Raw genomic sequence first — 6,000 nt, 5'->3', positions numbered from 1 at the left:
GCAACATATCACTAATGTCTTATATTTGTGTAAGTTTGCAGTATAATTCCGTTATTATATTTTACATAGCTTTTCAGAGTTAATGTATTAACTACATTACAATAGAATGTTTCAATAATAAATTTTCAAAAGTATGTGAGTGATATTTAGAAAAACTTAACTACAGTCACTTTGATCACTGTTTTGGCTGGGTGTACTAGAAGCTCAAGATTTTGTATATTAAATTATTTACCAACTACCCTCCTTAAAAAGGATGAAATAATTTTCGATATTTGTTGAACTTTCTTTCAAAAATAATTTTTATGTTTCCTGAAAAATATGCATTTATGGAGTCACGCTGTTTCTAAAATGAGCAATTCAGATTATAAGAACAACCACAAATACATAATGTAGATGAAGCTCATTGTATGAGAAGGCCAGCCTACCACATGAGCAAAAGAGTAAATAGCATTATTAATAAAGATAATCTTTGTGACAAACAATATACAGTTAAAAAATCGAGAGTCCTTATACATCAAACAAAAGACATAATCACAACAGAGAATTCTAAATTATTTTTATTAGATATTACCAGTCTATAAAATAATGTCTCTGTCAAAAAAATTATTCACATTGGAGAAGAAACTCTTTAGAGAAAAGTCTGGATGGGAAGAGTGAAAGTAGACAAATTTATATCACTATTTAAACTTACTTTATCACACAACTATTTTATTTTTAACAACCAGCGCTACTGATGAGACAAAGGTCTTGCAATGGGAAAATACCTTGCTGGCACTCTAGAAGATATATTCCTTACAAAATTGAAAGTGATTTCTTCAACAAACTCACAGAGTGGAACACTAATATACAGTACTGGTAGTACTGTAAATATATTAATAACACTCTAATCCGAATCAAGAAATAGATGCATTTCATTCACAGTTCAATAAACTACACCCCCAGTATCATACTCACAAGAGGATCCACAATACTTGTGCAATAGTAGCATCCACGAAGAAGCCTATTTTCGATCTTCGATTAATAGAATATACAAATATCCACAAGGCAAGACAATATTACAACAGAAATTGTCACACTTAAAACTATAGCGCAGAACAGTTGACAACTGTTCACAAAATTCTTTTCAAAATGATCAAAATGAATAGAAGTAAATTAAAAAACTAAATTAAACCTAAACAAATTAAAATAAGGAGAGATCCAAATACATGGTCCTGTCATACTGGGGACAAATATCAGACAAGATTCATCTCACCTGCAGAAAGCAAATCTAAGAATTGGATTCAGATCAGAGAACGGAGTAAGGATACATACATACCATTTACTAAAGCAACTAACAATATTTTCCAGATCTGGAATATATAAATTAAAATGCTAACGAAGTGAAAAATATACATCAGTCCAACAGGGAGATATTTTAAAACCAGATTACACGCGAACAGCAGTGAAAACAATCCATCAGCATTCAGTACACATTTGACAGAGAAAAAACCATGAAACAATAGATAGAGCACAATGTGTGTCAGTTCTACACATAGCTGATGAAGGCACATATCTAAACACTACTGAGGAACTAGAAATTTTAACTCATTTGTAAAAAGATCGGAGTGGTACTCTAAACTTACAAACAGACTTAAAAGCAAACGTTTCGTTGACAATTTTACAAATAGCCTCATTCCAAAATGAAGCAACGTTTTAATAGAAACATTACAGATTTTATACTACTTATATTTACACATATTACTTTTATATTTGCTACATTTCTGTATATTTATTGGCAGTGGACAAAACAAACACAGAGATCTCAGCCATTGCCTAAACTAAAGAAAAATATACACAATAACAGATATCTGTGCCATCTTTGACGTCTTTAACAACAAAATATTTCTGTGGTATTATAAAGCAGGAGTAGCCTGCCTTACACTAATATGAGAAGGCGCTAGAAATCATACAAAATTTATAGAACACAAGTAAAAACGTCTATAAAGGCTTTAAAGCAAAATACATGTAAGTTGTAAACAGTATATCACAAAATACACGAAAGTTATAAATACATTCCTACTGCTATGACATATAGCCTATAATATGTGTTATATACTATTTTTACATATCTTCTGTAGGACAGCTGGTGGTGACTACGTGCTGTCTGACAAATTAAAAAACATAAAAATCAAGAAGCCTTATCATTATGTATAAATAAATAATGTCGTTTATCAACTACATCTGATAAATACTAATAGCTTTTCTTAAGGGAGAACTTTTATTCTGTTGGAGAGAGTGCTTCGCATCGTACAGCTGGAATATTGCTGCTCAGGCTGGTAAGAGCATCATCATTTGAAGAATGATTACTTGTCATTATAGGGCACTCTGAAACATCTGCAACAGACGAATTATACAAAGATGGTCTATAATACGTTCCTGACCATTAAAATTGCAATACTAGGAAGGATTGCAAATAGCAACAGAATACATACTATGTGAATACTGTATAGCATGAACAATATACCGTCAAATTTTTCGGTGGTTTTTGAGTATTCAGAATACGAAATTTAGTACACAGACTTGCCACAACTGTCTTGTCCTATCGACAGTACTGCAAAACAAGTTAATCATCTATGATTCAGTGTAGAACGAAATCATTTTACAAATATTCTCAGCTTGGAAAAAGAATGCACTGCTTTTCAACAGCCACAAGTTGTGAGGCATCAGGTTGATGGTTCAAACGATATGAAAGAAGATGTTGTATTCGTCCGTGTACGTCTGCAACTTACTTTACTCTTTAAAATGCGGTATTTAATTCCGAATGTCCGCCCCAGTAGCTGAGTGGTCAGCGTGACGGATTGCCGTCCTCTGGGCCCGGGTTCGATTCCCGGCTGGGTCGGAGATTTTCTCCGCTCAGGGACTGGGTGTTGTGTTGTGTTCATCATCATTTCATCCCCATCCGGCGTGCAGGTCGCCCAATGTGGCGCCGAATGTAATAAGACCTGCGATATGGCGGCCGGACCTGCCCCGCGGGGGGCCTCCCGGCCAATGACGCCAAACGCTCATTTCCATTTCCACTTCCGAATAAATGGAAATAAAGTCCCATTTTCTTTCTAATTCGTCAAAGAGCTTCTTTACTGCTTCTTTATTCTTTTTTAGACAACTTGCACAAGATGCTTCATTTTTCACCCTCATCTTGCACAGAGAATGAAAGTTTCGCCAAGCACGTTGTCGAATAATCCTACAGCTTCCTTACACAGGGATTTCAAAACCTCAGGTACTATTTCGATCTTTTCCAGTAATTTACTTTTAACAAAGGTGCTGTAGTTTTCAGTTATATTGAAGTTCTGCACTATCCGAGACCAGGTCGATCTTATGTACTGACGAGCAGGGACCATCGAGGATTGCATACTGTGGTTGTAAAAATCCGCGTAAAGTAAGCGGAAGGAACCGCTCCTAAGTTCCAGAGTGCTAACAGCAGTCTAACTAGCACAATGACTGTTCGCAAAGAGTTGAAAAGAACGCGGTACAGTGTTCGAGCAGCATCTCATAAGCCATACATTTCTGTAGACAGTGCTGAGCTGCACCTGAGGGGGTGTAAAGGGCGACGACACGAGGCGGTTGATGCCTGGAAACGAGTGAATTGGAGTGATGAAGCACGCTATACTCTGTGGCACGTTTGGGTTTGGCGAACGCCTGAAGAACGTTACCCGCCATTACGCATAGTGTCAGTAATGAACTACGGAGCAGGCAGCGTTACGAAAATGGTTCAAATGGCTCTAAGCACTATGGGACTTAACATCTGAGGTCATCAGTCCCCTACACTTAGAACTACGTAAACTTAACTAGCCTAAAGACATCACACACATCCATGCCCGAGGCAGGATTCGAACCTGTGACCGTAGCAGCAGCGCGGCTCCGGACTGAAGCGCCTAGAACCGCTCGGCCACAATGGCAGGCCGTATCGTTACGATACGGTAGTGTTTTTCGCGGTTAGTCTGTGACGCACTTACTGCCTTAAGAAAAGGCTAGATGCGGAACGCTATGAACACACCTTACAGCACTGTGTACTGAGCACAGGAGAGGAACAGTTCGGAGACGGTGATTGTGTTTATCAGCATTACAATCCACCATGCCGTGCAGCACTACTTGCGAGTTAATATTTTGTGGACAGTAACATTCCTGAAATGGACTGGCCTGCCCAGAGCCCCAATTTGAACATTCTCGAAATTCGAATATAATAAATTTCCTTGAGAGACAAAAGTTTCTATCCACAAACCAACACGAGTTTAGAAAGTATTGCTCTCGCGAAACTCGCTCTATTCTCACACGGTATTCTGTGAACCTTGCATAAATGGCAACATGGCCTTTCTATACTCCCAGATATCCGGAAAACGTTTGACACAATGCTACAGTGCAGACTGTCAACGAAGGTCCAAGCATACGGAGTAGGTTCTCAGAAATATTGCTCCAAGAAAGTGACTGTTCATCGGAAGCGAAGGTATCACCAGGAGTGCTTCAGAGAAGCATTACGGGACCGCTCCAATTGTCTACGTACATAAACCTTCAGACGGAGAGCAATCTGCGGTTGTTTACTTGTGACACTATAATGCACCGGAAGGCGTCATTTTGGAGTAACTGTGGGATAATATGGGATGACTTGGATGGACTTTGTGTTGCAACTTGATTAAATCTCTAGGCGTAATGCTGCATCGCGACATGAAATGGAAACATCACTTAGGATCAGTTATAGGGGAGGTGCATGATTGACTTCAGCTTGTTAGGAGAATTCTGTGAAAATGTAGCCCATCTGCGAAGGAGACCACGTGCAAATAACTTGTCCGGGCAATTCCTGAGAACTGCAAGAATACTTTGAATCCCCACGATGTCTGATTGAGGCAATGCACCCAAACGATTCAGAGGCCTGCTGTTAGACTTGTTACCGGTGGGTTCGGTCAACAACCTAATGTTACTGAAATGCTCCGTGAACTCGAATGGGAATCCCTGGAGGGGAGGTGACGTTCTTTTCACGAAACAATATCGAGAAAATTTAGAGAACTGGATGAAATTTGCGAAAGGCTAAAGAACAATCCTATTGCCACCACAATACATATCGCGTAAGATAAGGGAAATGGAGCCTGGCACATAGCATTAAGGTCGTCATTGCTTCCTCGCACAGTTGTAGAGTGGCTCGATAAAGGAAATGACTAGCAGCAGTACGAGGTACCCAACGCCGTACACCACACGAGAGCTTGCGCAGTATAGATGTAAATGTAGACGGACTGATTTGCAAAGGTGATAAATGACTCACCCTGTTGTTACCACTGGATAGTATCCTTAATTATGTGGTAATTATGGTCAGTATAAATTCTCTTAGAATAAAAAACAAAACCGCGAAGTAACGCAGTTCTCAACAATGCAGGAGTTCCTTCAACGGCTAACGACGTTGTTTAGCAACGGTTCAGGACGAGACGTCAAAAGTCAGAAAAATCTTACGAAGATCGTGAAATGCCTGCAGAGTACGGAGTAGACGTAACAGTCAGTAGGTAAGTCATCAACATATATCTGAATTCTGTCACTCCATGACAGCCAAAACTCAGGCGTCCAACCGATTCCCCGTTTCTGCGGACGCTCAGCGTGAATTCTGACTAGTTTGTTCAATCAATATGCGTAAGTCAGTCATATTCAGGGTAGTTTTATTCTGCAAACCAGTTATCCAGACTCTTTCTTAAAGCAGTTTGTGTTGAAGGAGCCGTCATTTTAAAAATATCGTTATTATCTTGCAGAAAAAAGAGCACTACAACTCTTACAAAGTTTCCGTGCAAGTACAGAAAATATTCAGACAATATATGAATCATTACGATCTCTTCAAATAAGCGTTTTCCATGGAAAACCATAACAAATAACACATATTATATGAAAGTCCGTCACATTACATACAGATTTCATGCATTAAGTTTTATTTTTGTCAGAACTCTCATTTGCCTTTTAAATCATAGGCGTTTTAAAAAGATTGGATAT

Source organism: Schistocerca americana, chromosome 4, assembly GCF_021461395.2.
Source record: "Schistocerca americana isolate TAMUIC-IGC-003095 chromosome 4, iqSchAmer2.1, whole genome shotgun sequence".
Classification (NCBI taxonomy): domain Eukaryota; kingdom Metazoa; phylum Arthropoda; class Insecta; order Orthoptera; family Acrididae; genus Schistocerca; species Schistocerca americana.
Note: the sequence above shows the minus strand (reverse complement) of the source record.